This window comes from Phascolarctos cinereus, unplaced genomic scaffold (assembly GCF_003287225.1).
Source record: "Phascolarctos cinereus isolate Bilbo 61053 unplaced genomic scaffold, phaCin_HiC Scaffold_4;HRSCAF=312, whole genome shotgun sequence".
In the NCBI taxonomy this organism is placed as follows: Eukaryota; Metazoa; Chordata; class Mammalia; order Diprotodontia; family Phascolarctidae; genus Phascolarctos; species Phascolarctos cinereus.
This window is the reverse complement of record NW_027555847.1, coordinates 491,534,169-491,552,297: the sequence shown is the minus strand read 5'-3', so window position 1 is coordinate 491,552,297 and position 18,129 is coordinate 491,534,169.

Here is an 18,129-nt window from a genome sequence, read left to right as displayed (position 1 = left end):
ATGTTCAATTACTGGGAGATGACTGAAAAACTGGTATATGAATGAATGGAATATTGTACACTAAGAATGAGGAATTCAGAGAAATGTGGGAAGATTTCTGTCCCCTAATGCAGAGCAAATTAGAACAAAGGACAATATATGCAATACAACTTAAGAGAAAATCTTATGAAATGGAAATTGAACTCTTGAATAATGCAAAAACCAATAAAGACTGTGTAGAAGAGGTGATGCCACAGAGAGGTGGCAGGCTACCAGCATAAAATATTGTGTAAGTTGTCATGCAAGGTTTTTTTGTTTCAGAAAGGATAATTCAATCTGGAGGGTGGTGAAAAATGACCAATGTAAGGATGAAAAGAATTAATAGAAAACTTCAAAACAAGAATATGAAAGGGCTATGAACACATGTTGATGGGGGGTTTGGGTGCTTGTACTTGGATCCCACTTACAAGATCATGTTTTCTCCCTAGCCTCAAGGCACTATCCCTGACAGTTTCCCTCCAGCTCTGGCAATTGTTGAGGGCCGATCTTAAGAGTCTGATAAGGGTTTAAGATCCAAGGCAGAGTTTGACCTCTGCTCAGGCTTTCACCCCAAAGGGCTCAGGGATTAAGTGGTATGGCTCCCCAATTCCTTCCTGATAAAGAGGTCTCTGAGACATCCCTTCTTTCTCTTTGAACCTTAGATTTACATATTCACTCCTCTATGCAGGTGGCGCCAAGGCGCCTGGGAAAACCTTGGAAAATACAGCCCAATCTAGGAACCCTGATAAGGAGGAAATTCATGATTGTTACATCCTTAGCAGATGTTCTGGGGAGTATCTCACGGGGAGGACTCTGAAGTTAGGCTAGATCTTCCCTATATATTCTGTGCCCTCAGATGAATAAACTGAGTCAGTAATTCTACTCCGCCTGGCCCATGTCATAAGTTATTTCACGCCTCTCCATTCGGTGTACAATCTGGTTGCAGGCAACAGGCAATATTTACTTGTGAGTGGTCCCAGTGAGGCAAACTATCATTCCTTGTTACAAGAACAAGCTGACCTCTATAGAATTTCCTTTGTAGGAACAGGACTATCTTTACTAGCAGAATTATAAAGTACTGATGCCCACAGTTACTATATACAGTCTAGAGGTCAAGTTATAGCCATCAACTCCCAAAACTATCTTGTAACAGACTTAACAGACTGAAAACACACCCCTTAGGAAACCCCCTCCCCTGGGTTTCTGATAGTGAATGACGCCTGTGACCAAGGTTGTATGTTATCACCTGATGAGCATACTTGGGACATAATCCACTACTTTTCCTATGTAAGCTTTAGCATCATTCCTGTTAGGTTGCAAGTTCCCTAAGGAGCTCTGTCCACCATGGCAGGTTCCTTGAGAATCCTTGCCTGCTGTATAACATAACAATACATCTTTGCCATCTTGATGTAAAGAATGTTTTGAGGGGGCAGCTAGGTGGTGCAGTGGATAGAGCACCTGCCCTGAAGTCAGGAGGACCTGAATTCAAATCTGGCCTCAGACCAAACACTTGACACTTACTAGCTGTGTGACCCTGGGCAAGTTACTTAGCCCCAAATTGCCTAAAAATTAAAAAAAAAAAAGAATGTTTGAGTCTAAATTCATTCAAGACGACCCGTCCTATACTCTAGTCCTTGGGGGTTCTCTGAACCTCTCATATCGCGACATTGTCAGTGAGTAACCATGATAGAGGATGGAAAGAAGGCAGATTGCAAGGCTCCATAAAGGCAGGGACTGTTTAGCTTTTTTTTGTATCCCCAGCATTTAGCATAGTGTCTGGCACATTGTATGTAGATGCTTCATAAAGTTCTATTGATAGAATGATAGATTTTCACTTTGTTTCATTTTTCCCTATCAAAGCATAGTTTTTAGAATAGAATAAAAATGGTAAACAAGTATTAAAACAAGTGAAAAAATGCTGTTAGAGAATTGAATTGCTCTCAATTTATCACTATGAAAAAATAAACTATATCCTAAGGTACTGAAAGAACTTGCTGACTTGATTTCTAAGTGTATTTTGAAAATCTTGGAGAATAGGAAAGTTAGCATTAATAATAAGAAAATCATCCCAATTCTTTAAAAAAAAAAGTCTAGATGGTGAAATCTTCACTCAGTGACTTGACTGATTTTCAGCAAGGCTATAACTTTTTTTTTTAAATGAGGCAATTGGGGTTAAGTGACTTGCCCAGAGTTACACAGCTAGGAAGAGTTATGTGTCTGAGGCTGGATCTGAACTCAGGTCCTCCTGACTCTAAGGCCGGAGCTCTATCCACTGTGCCACCTAGCTGCCCCGCTATAACATTTTTTAAAATAAAATTTTATTGATGTCTTTTGTTTATCATTTACATTTCCTAATGCTGCCCTTTCTTAATAAATCCTCCCTTCCTTATATAAAAAAAGGAAAAAACTAACAACACGTAAAAAAAAATCTGGCATTTTGTTCATATATCATGGCCATATTTCACTCATTTCTGCAAAGAATCCAGGAGAGATACTTTTTTTTTTCTTTTTTGGTGAGGTGATCAGGGTTAAGTGACTTGCCTAAGGTCATGCAGCTAGTAAGTGTTAAGTGTCTGAGGCTGGATTTGAATTTAGGTCCTCCTGACTCCAAGGCCAGAGCTCTATTCACTGTGCCACCTAGCTGCCCCAAGAGATACCTTTTCATAATCTCCCTTAGGGCCAAGCTTGGTTATAATTTTGTAGCATTTGCTGTTTAAAAAAAAATTCCAGTTCTTTTCATTTGTTGTCATCATTGTATATATTGTTATCCTGCTTCTGCTTACTTCATTTTGCATCCTTTCATTTAAATTTTCCTGTGCTTCTCTGTATGCATTCCATTCCATTCATGTTAATAACACTATTTAGCCATCCCCAACTGATGGGTGTCGCATCCCAAATATAATGTGTTTTCTTTCTACTCCAAGCCTACACATTTTCCAAATTTCCCCATTCAGAGATACCACCAAATTTTTATTCACCCAGGTTTGTGGCCTCAGTGTCATCTTTTATTCCTCACTCCACATATCCACCCTGTTGCAAAATACTGTTTCTACCCCTGCTGCATCTCTCATACACATCCTCTCTACACTAATACAGCTATCTCCTTATTTCTTGCTGGGTGACTGCAATAGTCTTATCAGATTTGTCACTTCTCTAATCCAGCTGCTAATGTGATTTTTCTTTCTTTTTCTTTCTCTTTTTTTGGCTAGGCAATGGGGTTAAGTGACTTGTCCAGGGTCACACAGCTAGTAACTGTCAAATGCCTGAGGCTGGATTTGAACTCAGGTCTTCTTGACTCCAGGGCTGGTGCTCTATCCACTGCCCCACCTAGCTGCCCCATAATGTGATTTTTCTAAAGCATACACCTATCCCTTTCTCCATCCCTGACCGCCTCCCACTCAATAAATTCCAGTGGCTTTCTATTACCTCTAGAATTAAACATAAACCCTGTGGTTGGGCGTTTAAAGCACTTTACAATCTAGACCCTTCCTATACTTAGAGTATTATTACTTATTGCTTCTCTCCAAACTCCACTACAATCCTGCCAGACTGGCTTACTTGCTGATCCTTGCACAATTCGGGGAGGGGGTAGGGGAAGGCTGAATTAGAGATGGCATCTCTAGCTCCTTCCAGCTCTAAATTATGATTGTATGACATCCCTCTCATCTCCTCCCTTTGAGCACTCATCCCGTGTTTGGACTTTTGCCTCCTCATTCACACCCTACTCTTCACTCATAAGATTTGACTTTTTTTTTTCTAAATGACTGTGAAGTATTGAAATAATCAAGTAGCCTAGAAGCACCAAACAGTAAAAGCTTTTCAAAATGACCGTTGCAGAATTTGTTGTAGCAACTTCCTCCCTACCCCCACCTGGGGCCTCACAGCACCCCTTGAGCCGTTTTTTATCTTTTGCTTTGCCACACCTTGCTTGGTTACTATAGTGGTACCAGGGTGCAAGACATTTTCCCCCAAAGAAAACCCTAAGTAGAGTTTGGAGGAGTGTCACTTTTTTCACACCAGATCTGAGAAGCTCCTGGAATGAAGTTTTTTCAAGGACAAAGGCTTCTGGGAAATGTATGTGTATACACATATTTCCCAGCTTCTCCCAAGTCTTACTGATCTTTTGTTGTTGTTGTTGAGTCAATTTTTGGTCATGCGTGACTCTTTGTAACCCCATTTGGGGTTTTCTTGGCAAAGATACTGGAATGGTTTGCCATTTCCTTCTCTAGCTTTTTCCAGATGAGGAAACTGAGACAAACAGGGTTAAGTGACTTGCCCAGGGTCACACAGTTAGTAAGTATCAGGGTAGATTTGAACTCAGTAAGATGAGTCTTCCTGACTTTAGGTCCCTCTTTCTATCTACCACATCATTATGATCATTTTTCTGGAGATTTTTAAAAGAGGTTAACAAAAGGAATGCCATACACATAGTATACTTAGATTTCAGTATAAAGTATTTGGCAGGTTGATATCGGCTGAATAACATTACTGTAATAACCTCTCAATACTCAGAGAGAGTTGACTCTTTGTAACTGTCTGGCTATCTCTGATTTTTGTGGCCAAGTTGTTTGATTTAGCTATGACTGGACTTTATGTTACTGATTAGAAACAGGTGGTTAGTGGGCTTTGTCATTGGAAATGGGAGCTTGCACAGGGTCTAACTTTTTTTTTTACAGGTGTATAACCCCTACTTCCACTCAGGCGAAGTAGTGATTTTTCCTGAGGTATAGCCCTATGCTTTAAGCTGTGTATCAGGAGGGAGAAGTAACCACTGATATAAGAGAATGCTGAGTATGAAGCTGTGTACCTGCATAAGGGAGTTTGCCGGAGCAACACTGAGAGACAGGTTGACAGAGGTGTGCGGCCAAGACTTTGAATGGTGTAGTGCAGCCCCAGAGCTGCAGATATTTATATATGTGGCTCACATCATGTCCCTTGACTTAATAACACCTTGTAGTGGTAATAAATATGTTAACTTAGCACGGGCAGCCACATTTTGTTCCAAGTTTCCAATTTGTGAATATGTAGTTGTTATGTAAGTTGGTTTTTCTGTTATAAGCACTTGAGTGGGTTAATCTGGTAATGACATGTATGTGTCACCCAAGTCTGGTAAACAACAGAGTAAATACTTGCTAGTGACCTATATGGACCTCAAATGTGATAAACAGGCAATAAATACTTGCTTATGATATTAGCTTTGATTGGTAGTTTGCTTCATAAGCTTAGGTAATCAATTACCAATCAAAATTTAGATTTAACTTGTAAATGTTCTGAACTAGAACCATAAAAACCCATTGGAGGCCTCAGCCATCAATCTGCTTCTGGGTAGTCCACAGAACCAACTCCTGTGTTCCCTACACTCAAAGATTTGAATATCCTATGTTCACTAGAGAGGAGACTTTCTAGAAGACCATCTCAGATATATGGTCTCTGGTGGGACATTGAAGGACCTTTATCATGAGCACCAGTATAAAACACTCCCACTGGGCCCTGTAGCAATCAGGTTGGTGGTTTTTTTCCTAAAGGGGTTAATGTTTTTATTGTTAAATAGATAATAATATATACGGATTAATAAAGAGTGATTGGGTGCATTTAAGTCTTATTAGTATACCATTAGCCCTAACAAGTATGCGTAATGGTGTATCAGGTTTATATGTATATCTTGAATTTCATCCTTATAGTTTTAGGGAATGTTTTCCTTGATGAGAGTGTTTCTTTTCTCCTTGGTTGAGTTGAACTATTTCATTCTCAGCTGAAGTACTAATTTATTCTTGTGTATGTTTGAGTATGTTCTAATCTATATGACAGCCCAATTCCTATTTGTTATTTCCTTTGATAAACAGATTTACTAGTTATTAATGCTAATTTTTTGTATTACCAATGCTTGGCAGGAAGAGGTTAAGCTGATGAGTATAAAGTTAAGGGCTACCCTCTCCCTTCAGAGCAATTAGGGAAGTGGTTTTCATTCTGAACCTAGACTCATATCTCTAGACTAGAGATATTTGAGGGATGACAGATAGATACTCTTCTTGGCCCGACTTTGGTGGTCCTAGGTTCTGCCTGCCCCTCCCAACTCAGCCTGCTGGTGATGTAGGCATGTCTGTCCTCCTACTTTCCGGAAAGATGGGCCAGATCCCAGATCAGATCTATCCATGTCACCCAGAAGTTGTGTTTTGATATTTAAATAGCCATACTTATCTTATATGTACAGACTGGGCATTGTTGAAAATAGATTGTTCTGACAGGTTGCTTTTTTTTTTTTGACAATACCATATTTATAATATTGGTTCATCTTCAAATCCTTCCATGCCCAAATTTGCTCCTACCACCTTGAAACAAATGACATTTATTTATCCAACAAATAGTTATAGAGTGCCTACTACATATAAAGGGTGTAAAGAAGATGAAACAAGGAGTTTATAAGCTAGTAGACAAGATGACATGCACACAAATAATTATAGTACAAGCAAAATATAAAAGTACAAAGGCAAAAGTACAAACAGGGACGTGCTGGTAAATGTTTAACAACTAGATCTCAAAAATGTGTACATAACACACTTTCTTAATTCTAGCCATCCACAAAACAATAAATCAAGCCCTGATTTGTCTGCAGATTCCCAAGGGGAAAATGCTCACACTGAACATTTAACAATTGGTTCTGGTTTGAGTAGGTTCTAGGACACTTTTGGATACAAAATACTTTGGAATGAGGAGAGATCATTTCTAAGCATCACTGTTGATAATGTAATGAAATTTTGTTCTTATTAAATGTTTTTTAATGAGTGAAAGTCAGCCGAGTTACCACTTTGAAATCTGTAGAAAATAACACAAAAAATATTAAGGAATATTGGATTCTTAAGAAGAGAAAGATATAGAAAACAAGTATAAACAAGAAGTTGAGGAAAAAGACAGAGGCAATAAGTTTAATGCTGTTTTACATTTTTAAGATATTTTGTGCATTTAAAGGGCTTTCATAGCCTTTTTTTCCCCGGGGTCTTTACTAAGGAGCAGTGTAGTATGGGAAAGAGCACTGGACCTGAGTCCTAAATTCAGAACCTAACCTCTGACCCGCAATAGCCAGGTCACATAACCTCTCAGATCCTCAGTTTTCTTGGTCCTTCACTGCCCTCCTCCCAACACTTACACACACACACACACACACACACACACACACACACACACACACAGAGGCATACATTTTTATGATGCACTCACATGTTGAGAAAAGTACTTACTAATTGTTTTATGAAACCCTCCACAACCTTTTGAGCTAGATGGTAGCATTATCATAGATTTATAACTAGAAGGAACTCTAGGAGCCATCAAGTCCAATCCCCTCATTTCACCACATGAGGAAACTGAGGCCTAGGGGGCGGGTAAGTGATTTGCCCAAGATCATACAGGTAGTAAATGACAGAGCTGGTATTTAAATCCAGGTTTTTTTTTCTTTCCACTGTACCATGCTACCTCTCAAAAACTGAGAGTTCAATGGGACCTGAGAGGTCACCTGGTCCAACTTTCTTATTTGACAGATGAGGAAACTGAGTCCCAGAGAGGATAAGTAAGTTGCCTAAGATCACACAGCTTGTATATAGTAGAACTGGGATTTGAACTCAAGTCCTTTTATACAAAATCCAGCATACTTTTCATTGCACTGTGCTGTCTCCTGAGGCAGGTCAGTATGATCATATCTAATTTTACAGTTGACAAAAGGCACAGAGAGGTTGTCATCCTATTTAAGGACATATAACCTTTCCTATATAAGGCAAATTTTAAAAATTGGGGCAAGATGGTAAGACTGTCTACCATAAATAAACCTTGTATCCCATTGCCTTCCAAAGTAACAGCAAATTCAATGAACCAGTTCCTTCAAAGGTCTTAATGAGAGGAGACTAGGCTCTTTTGAACTAAAATATGTGCATTTTAGATGTGTGTGCTAGATCTTCAGGGTCATATTTTGCGTTTCAAGTCAGGGTTTGAAGGATCTTAGAGCCCCTTAATCTGAGCCATGCTTACATGGGTCATTGCCCTGCCTACACTGGTCACTGCTGCTCCACTATGAGTTTGCCAACACTATGGGGCTTTCTCCCTCTTCTCTTGCTGCCTCCAGATGGACCACATGCAGGAATGTGCTAGTAAATGTATAAGACCTGAGTCTCCCAAAAAAAACCCAAAACAACAAAACAAAAAAAAACATGACACATTTTAAAGTATAATCTACATTATTAACATTTTCTCCATCACTCTCAGCAAAACAGAATTAGGGTTAGAAATAAATCAAGTCTTTCATTTGTAGTATTTGTTGATTTTTGAGGTGTAAATTCTCACCTCCAACATTTAACAATCTGCTCTTTTGAGATGATTCAAATAGGTTCCAGCATATCTCTGACTAAATGTGTCTTTGGCCCTATTTGTCCCTGTCTCACCAGGAAGCTATGGGCTCATTTGCATATGCCTGATTGATTTTGCTGGAGGCCCCCTTTCCTACTGATAGACTGTTGTCTGATTTTTTGTGTAGTCCTGAGTGAAAGAAATAACCTAAAATAGTTTCTTGTTGGATTTCTTTGTCACTATTTGGTCTAGTGTGACTTTCAGGTTCTTGTGTAATGCAGAACATTATTTTGCCATTTAGGTAGTAGGGCCCTTTAAGCCATGGAAAGCAAAAGTTGGTGCTTAATCTTCCCCCAGACCTCTTTCCTTCTCAAATTTAAACTTGTCCTGGTGTAAAAGCCAATCATTAGAAATCATTTCTATCTACTGCACATAAACTTGTAACTTCTCAGCAAGCCAAGTTCATTGTTAGAAACTCCAAACAAGTTTTTTTTTTTCCTCAGAGCAGATGACCTTGCTCACACAGCTTTTTTTTTTTTTCAGGGACCAGGGCCAGTTTACAAAGTAAGGGGAATTGCCTTATACCCCAGGGAGGGGCTAATCCTGGTGCCCCCGCCTGCCGACTTCTTTATCCCAAGGAGAACCGTATTGAATGGCCAGAACCAATCTGGATAAGGCTTTTACCCAATTTCCTCCCTTTCCCACAGCAATCAATTAACAATTCTAGGTTGTAACATTAAAACAGTAACTTCAAATAACTTAGTTAACACTCTTATAACTTTCAGAAGTGATAGTCAAATTGTTTTAGCTATAAGCCCTTCTTTAAAAACAGATTAAAATTTATCCTGATGTTAAGAAGAATAATCACTAAACTTTTATGAAGAACATTTGTTAGAAATTTTTAAAGTGACAGATTCTTTCCTTTCTACCTTAAAGTAAAAATAAACCTTTAAAAATGGAATTCATTAAAACTAAGTTGATGTAAAATGTCCTCAAGTAACATAAATAACTTCCCAAAGTACCATAACAAACTAAATTCCTAGTTGTTACAGAATTCCTAGACATCACAAAGTTCTTTAGTCAAAAACGGAGAAAAAAATTCAGTTTTTATAATGTGTGAAGAACACTACTACAATAACAAATATTATCAAACCTTTAAAAATTTACTCAGTTTTTATCTCAAGGATTCTCATTTACTCAGGAATTTCACAACACAGGAAACGTTTACACAGATTTGATAAGAATTATAGGTGAAACTTCCTCTTAAAAGCAAATAAAACTTGGAAGTTTATTCTAACCCATTCATTCTCCCCTATTTATTTATTTAGTTTTGGAGGGGTAGACAAAAATATATTCCCAAATGCAATACCCTTGTTAAGCTTAGAAATGTACTGGACCAGTATTCTGATTGCTTTTTCTTTCCCATAATGACCAGTCTTTAAAAGAACCCACCCAGGGATCTAGCCTGAAAGGTGGGTGGACATAATTCCCTCCATATCTCCTCAAACTGCCCTTACTATGTACTCAAAACAATCCACTCGTCTGAGTTTCCTTCAATGTACTTAAGTGCAAAACAGTGTAACAAGTTCTGAAATTGAAAACATCACCTTTTTACCAATTTGGATGAGTTGGGGCGGGTGGGGAAACATCAACTAAAAACCCAGAAAGCCACACTCCTCAGCACATATGCCAGTTGTCTGTGTTCTGGTACACAAGAACTTTTCTCTTTGTCTCCACACTCAAACTTGGCCAGAGTTAGAATGCAGAGAGAGAGAAACTATTACTCATGCAAAAGTCCCAAAACCTTCTCACTTTCAAAACCTCCAGTCACACCATGCAACTAAACCATATTCCCTTCAAATTTTCTACACACACTCCTCTCTCCTACATGCTTAAACTTCCTTGCCTTTCTTTCTAATGATTTAAAATCCCCTTAAAACCTGTACATATCTCATTCCTTTCTAATTCCGACCTAACACTTCACAAATCCTTCCCAACTTGCCCTCTACCAACCATATAACCTCTTTCCCTCTCCCATCCAAGCACTCCTTTGAAGCTGCTGTTACCTGGGGAGGAAGAGGGGGAGAAAGAGGGCAACTTTTCAGAGTCCTGCTGCAGCCTTTGGCTGTCTGGCTGCAAACAACCCAAAAGGGAGGGAAATGATGTACTAGCCGTACTCCCCCCCCATTATTACAGAACACAGACACAGACAAACACATCCTCCCAATGGAAGTGGGAGGAACTGCCCTGGAGAAAACTGTCTGCAATCCAGTCTGACACCTGCCTTTCAGTATCAAACAGAGGTGGCTTCAGGCAGATGATTTGCAAAACAGAATCTCTTAAAAACACAATCTCTACCATATAAACGAATAGACCAAAACAACTAAGACAGAAATCTGGTGTCTTGGGGTGTCCAGGGGATTGAGACGCTAAGCACTCTGCCCCATCTGGCATAATTCTCCACAAGAAAACAGGTCTGCAGACATTTACCTCTGGAGGGTTACCAGGTCCACGAGGGCCACAATGAAGTACAGTCAGAGTTGGGGAAGGAGGCTTCTCCTAGTCCTGAGTTCTGGGGCCCTGGAACATCATCAGGGGCCGGCTCTCCTAAAAGTCAGAACAGAACAATTCCCCCCTCCTGAGGCTGATGTCCTCTCCAGGTGGGTCTCTGCAGTGACAGAGTACGCTGCTATCTCGCTGGGGTCTCCAAAATGTTGTACCGAGAAATCAGCAAGCGAGACCCAGACGTAATTTAAAATGTGGATTTATTAGCGCGCGGCTGCAAGGGGTATGCACATCCAAATCAAGCAGCCCCGGTCAGGGGTTGAGCTAGGGTTTATATGGAAAAGAGCATGGGAAAGAAATGCCAGGAACACTGATGAGGTAATCCAAAGGTGCAGGTGTCTTTGGGGGCTATGGATGGGAAAGTACAGGGAGTATACCGGACAGGGAGGGGGATGGATCTTTGGAGTCTGGAAGGAGGAAGAGTCCTTGGGCTGGCCAAGGACACCCCTCTCCCTCTGTCTTGATGAAAGAATGCTCTGCAACAAGGGAAAGCTTTCTCACAACACAGGAACTTACTAAGGAATTGGGAGGCTTCCAGAGACATGATCTGAGGGCTGGGGCCTGAGCAGCCCAGCTCTGTGTAGCTGTACTCAGGGAGAGAGATAAGGGTCATGCTGAGGCCCATGCATGAATAACTGCTAGGCACAGTGTCATTGGGCTGAGACAGTGTTTCTGAGACTAGGGAGAAATTGGGGCACAAGTACAAGCACAAGCACCCGAGCACCCCATCATTACAGGTCAGAGATCACACAAACTAGACCAGGTGTCCTGGTCTCTGGTATAAACATAATTATCTAAAGCAATTATATTGCAAGCTTTCTTATCCATTTGCGTTGGAGGTACAGGCTATGCTGAGTATGCAAGAGTACATTTCACTATTATTTAGATTTAGGAGGAAAGAGGTCTGGGGCAAGATTAAGCACCAACTTTTGCTTTCCATGGCTTAAAGGGCCCTACTACTTAAATGGCAAGTTAACGTTCTGCATTACACTTGTTGGAATAGGTGTAGGGGAACTGGACATCTTAGCCAGAAGTCTGTATCCTTCCACAAAACAATTTTTTTCTATTTTCAAATACTTTGTTCTAGAAGACCTAGCATGCTCCTTCATAAATCATCCTTTCATAGTTACAAATACTGAGAAAGAGGCCAAGCAGAGTAGATCAACTGACCCAAAATCACAGTAGGAGACAGACTTTGACTCAGGCACAAATTTCCAGTTCAGTTCTAAAGTTGGAGAGATGAAAAAAACAAAGAGTGGAGCAGTATCAAAAGATATTGTGAATCTAGAGATTCCCCTGCAAGGGGTAGAGTAACTGTGTAACTACTATAAGCAGTGACTCAAAGGAAACCTGGATTTTCCACAAAGGCTACAATGAATACCTAGAAGAAATGAATCAAAAGGTAGAAATGAAATTAAATAATTGGAAGAATAAATAGCTTAGAAGAGAAAGTAGTAAACTTTACCTGAGTAACAGACTCTCTAAAAACTAGGAAAGATGCAGTGCAATGTAATAGAATACTGAACCAGGTAGTCAGGAGACCTGGGTTTTAGTTTCTGCTCTGTCTTGTGGTCAGGTGACTTCCCCTCACAAAATTGTAGAAATGGAAGGAACTTTAGAAAGTATTGAGTTTAACCCATAACCAAATGGGAACGCCCTCTACTATGACTTTAATGAGTAGTCAGCCAATCTCTGTCAGAAGCTCTCTACCTTTGGGAAACTCATTGTTTCCCGTGGTAGTTCACTAGGCCATGGTAATCCCTTCCACTTTTGTATAGCTCTAATTGTTGGTAAGCTCTTCTTTACATTGAATGAAAATAGACCTCTGTACTTTGTGCCCATAGATTCTAATTCTGCCCTCTAGGGCCTTCAGATACATTTGAAGACATCTGTATCTCACTTTCCTCATCCATGAAGTGAAGGAGTTGCACTAGACTTTCTAAGGTTCCTTTCAGCACTTAAAAAAAAATCAGTATTTTTAATGCTTTTAGGAGATTTGAAGTGGTTTAATTATTGTCCCCTAAGGTTTCCACTTGCCCTTCCCTGTTAAGTATATTATTCCTTCTCCTTTCCTGGAAACTGATTTGAAGGGGAGGGTCTATAATAGTTATTTTATGGGAAAAAGTGGGTGCAGCTCAGGTCCCAAGTCACAAGTACTCCTCCCTTCTGCCTACCCCTCCCTCCCCCTACAATTCGGTATCTCTAAATATAAAGCAAATTGTATGCTTTAAATAATGCATAATAAAAAGATACAATTTTTCTTTTTTTATTAAAAACTCAACAGATATCAACAGACATTTCAACATAAGAACAAAAAACCCTGTATGTTTATGAACTATGCCATATAATTTGTTTTTTTTAAAGTACATATTGAATTCACCACAATAGTAATAAGATAGCCTTGCCTGTTTGTGTCTGCCTCTGAACTTCCTTTTGCTCTCTTCTGTGTATTTTTAAAATATTTCATTGATACTCTTTTTTTTTTTGCATCACTTTTGGCGAAAACTTTTGAGGTCTGGAACAAAATTTAATGCTATAGATGATTTCAAAAAAGCTGGAAATATTGTCATGATTTCAGATAAAGGAAGAGTAAAAACATGTTGAAAGAGTTAGTAGGAAAGCACATTATGCTTAAAGGTACCATAGAGAATGAAACAATATCATTATTGAATATGTATGCACTAAATAGCAGAGTATCTAGGTTTTAAAAGAAAAAAAATAACCACAATGAAAAAAGAAATGGATAATGACAATTTTAAGTCACTCTAATATTTCCTCCCATAGATAAATCTGAAAGAAAAATAAAGAATATTAGAGAGCTGAACACATTGTTGGAAAAAGTAGATTAAAATGAATGAAAATTTAAATGAGTGGTTGATTTCTGAGTGAAAATATTAAAGAACATATTTTTTTCCCCAGCATCACAGGGTTCTTTTATACAAACAAATCATATTCAAGAGCATAAAGATAGAAGAAAATGTAGAAAAGCATAAATATTAAACATTCTTTATTGACCATAATGTAATAAGCTAGTATTCAATAAGTGAAATACAAGCAAAGGATATAGATAGAACATTTAATAAGCACTTGCTGTGTTCCAATTTCTATGCTTAGCACTAGTGATACAAACTCAAGAAAGAGACTTTTTGCCCTCAAGGAACTTACCTTTTAATGGAGGAAGACAACTTTTAACAGGAAGCTTGAAAAGAGTAGAGAAGAGGCACAAAGTGGAGAGATGGCCAGGAAGTGGTATGAAGGCCTGGTTTCAGGTAAGATGAGGTAAAAACGCACCCATATTCCAAGAGTTGAATTCAAGGATGGGGGTGGTTACCAGAGTGGAGGCAGCATGGTATGGAGATGGCCAAGAAGTCAAGATCATTTTAGTATTTTTCTTAACTATTATGTTCACACTTCAAAGTTTCTATGCAGTTCTGGTCTTTTCATCAGTAATGCTTGGAAGTCTTCTATTTCATTAAAGGTTTATTTTCTCCCATAAGATTGTACCTAGTTTTTGATGGTAAGTTATTCTTGATTATAGGTCTATATCCTTTGACTTCTGGAATGTCGTAGCTGAAGTTCCCTGGTCCTTTAGAGTGGTAGCCGCTAAATCATGTAGGAACTTAACTGTGGAACTGTGGTATTTGAATTCTTTCTTTCTGGATGCTTGCAGTAGTTTTCTTTGACCTGAAAAAAACTGTATTTTGGCTACAAAATTCTTGGGAGTTTTCATTTTGAAGTTTCTTTTAGGATATGAGAAGTGAATTCTTTCTCTTTCCACTTTGACTTCTAAGAGATCTGGGCAGTTTTATTCTTGAAACATGATGTCTAAGCTCTTTTTTTAATGATGGCTTTCAGGTAGTCTAATGATTACTAAATTATCTCTTTGATCTATTTTTCGGGTCAGTTGTTTTGCTACGAGAGACCTTACGTTTTCTTCCTTTTTTTCCCCTGGGTGTTTGGACTTTGTTAAATATTTCATGTTTTATCATGGAATAAATGACTTCAATTTGGTCCGTTCCAATTTTTTACTTGAGTAAGGTTTTCTGTCTTTTGTGCCAAGTTGTTAATTTCCTTTCCAATTCTTTCTTCCATAACTCTCATTTCTTTTCCATTTTTGCTCTAGCACTATCATTTCATTTGTAAAACAATCTTAACTCTTTAAAAACAAACAAATAAACAAAAAACCTTGATTCATCTCTTGCAAGAATTCTAGTTGAACTTGCATCCAGTCTGTGTTTTTCTTTGAGATTTATCTTATAGATGTTGTGGAATCATTCTCTCCTCCTGGGTTTATGTCTTTAGCATCTCTATCACTATAACAGCTTTTGATGTTAGGATTCTTTTTTTGTTGTTGTTTTTGTTTACTCATTCTTCCAGTTTCCTTTCTGACTTTGGATTTGATATTGGGCTAACCTCTGCACCCTTGCAGGGTAATGTCTGAGTTGATCTTGCTGCTGCATTCTTGGAGTATTGAATGTTGGAGTTTTGGGATCTTGGGGACAGTTCAGACTGGAAATCTGCAAACTTTCAGTGCTCATTCCCAAAGGGGTCTGATTCAGGAAAACAAAATCTAATTTTTGCCCTCTCAGCTCTTCAAGTTTCTGGTTTGGGTTTGGGTTTGAGCAACATATCTGTTGGTTTGTCCTGATAGAAGTTCCAGTAGACTGCTACCAGAACCAGATACTATGAGACAATTGGAAAGCTCTACTGAGTATGACAGAAGTACAAACTCCCCTTTGGACTGTTAATCCTGGCTTGATTATTTCACTGCAGACTTCAAATTGGGTTGTAGGCTAGAATTTAGACCTCATTCCCTTCTATGGTCAGAACCACAAGCTGCTATTTGCTTCTGAATTTGCTCCTTGTTCAGTACAGAGCTTAGGGTCTCTGCCCATTCCTCAGCTTGGAACATCCCTCCTAGGTGCAGTTCTACTCAATCAACCCTGAATCTGTGAGAAACAGAGCTGGCACTTGGCATTTATTCCTGCACCCTCCACAAGGTCTCCTCCCGCCCCTGACTGGCTTTAGAACCTCTTCTTTCCCTGGTGTACAACCTCTCCTGTGCTGGACTGCTTCACATGACCATTGCTGGCTAGACTTATTCCCTTTGTCCACAAACCTCTCTGTCTCTCTCCCTGTGAAAACTTGGACTGGAAAAAAAGTCACTCACTTTAATTTTATTGTTGTTGTTGGAGTTCTCTATCAGGTCTGATATCTGTTTGAAGTTGTGGGGCAGAGCTCAGCTGATGCTACTCTACCATCTTGAATCTACCTCCCCTTCTGCTTTCTTTCATTCATGTATTAAAAAATTCACTAATATCTCCCCCCACACACTTTTTCCAAAAATTTTTTTTAAGGCAATCAGGGTTAAATGACTTGCCTGGGGTCACACAGCTAGGAAGTGTCAAGTGTCTGAGGCTGGATTTGAACTCAGGTCCTCCTGACTCCAAGGCCACTGCATCACCTACCTGCCCCGCCCTTTTTTAAATGCCCCTCTGTGGGTTCATTCTTTCAACATACACTGGCACTGGCAGTTGGGTCCCCAGATTAGTGGCTGCTACTACTTTCAGGGTCTAGGGCTAACCCTGTGAGTGCAATCGTCTTAACACTAGCTCCTGAGCCCCAGTGGTGTGCTGTTAACAGTCCAGTAAACTTAATTTTTTAAAATGGAAATTTACTGAAATGTGTAACAAGAATAATAATTACAGAATATTCACCATTAATGCCAGGGGCATACCATATACACAGAATCTGTGGTGGGGAAGCATGGGCATGAATTTAAACTACAATAGAAGTGAAATACATGTATAGGGAGCACATATGGCCAAGGCAACTCACAAGTCTGGAACTCAGGCCCTCAATGACATTTATTTCTCCTGAGGGTACTCATGGCATATGCTATAAGGTGTAATTTTAGTAATGGACTGGTTTGCCATGTTGATCAGCTGTGCAGGCTATTTACTCATAGGTTGTGGATAGAAAGCCATTAAGCCTGATTGGTTCGGGCAAGTGGATGACTCAGTGGGTACATTGGCTCCTATCAGGAAGGCTACTCTGGTGCTGGACAGATGCTGCCCAGACAGTGCTATTCTCTTGGCCTTGGTCGCTTGGTCACACAGACTCAGAAATTCTTTAATTCAATTCAGTTGAATTAACATTGTGTCTACTGTGTGCATGGTTCTGGGGCTACAAAGACAAACATAAAACAATCTTTGCCTTCAAGGAGTTCTATAAATCCAAGAGTCTACATTTTACTGAAGGTTGGATGAATACAGTTTGTGCACGATAAGAAAATACGAGGTAATGTGAGCAGAAAGAGAACATTAAGAATTGCTAAGACCAGGAGGGGCCTCATTGTGGAGGTCATAACTGATTTGAACCTTGAAAGAAGAAAATAAGGATTCTGGGAGTTGGTGATGGGTTAGGTTGGGGATGCTTATGCAAATTCTCAGAGGTAGGAGTTGGATCAGAGAATACCTGAGATAGTTGAGTTTGGCTGGAACTTAGAATTTATGAGTGGAGAATATAAAATAAATCTGGAAATGTGGCTGGAGTCAGATTGTGTAAAATCTTAAATGGCAGCCTGAGGAGTGTATATTTCATCTTGATGATGGTAGGAATCTACTGAGGACTTTTGAACAAGGGATTGACATGGCCAGACACACTTTAGGAATATTATTTTGGGTAGCTGTGTGGAAGGAAATGATTGGGGAGGCAGAAGAGTGGAAGCAGGGAGACTAACTAGGAGATTATTATAATAGTCCAGGAAAGAGATAATGAAAGCATCAACTACAGTGTGAGTGGAGAGGAGACCAATGATACAAGAAATGTTATCGAAATAAAATCATAAGAAATGGCAACTAATTGTGCAGGTGAAGAAGAGAGAAGAGTAGAGTATTATGGGAGGATGTTAATGCCCTTAATAGAACTAAGGAAGTTTAGAGGAGGGGTACATTTAGGGGGAAAGGCATTGAGTTCCGTTTTGGACTAATGCACCTCCTTCTGAAATAACTCTTGTTTTGTGCCGTATATATTATAAGTATATCTATATATGTCCATGTTGTCTTTCTCATTAGAATGTAAGCTCCTTGAGGGCAATGACTATTTCATTTCTATTTTTGTCCCCAGTGCTTAGTCCAGCACATTGTGGGTTCTTAATAAGTGTTCATTGATTGCAGTAGAATTTTAATATGTTTAGATATACCCTTAGACATC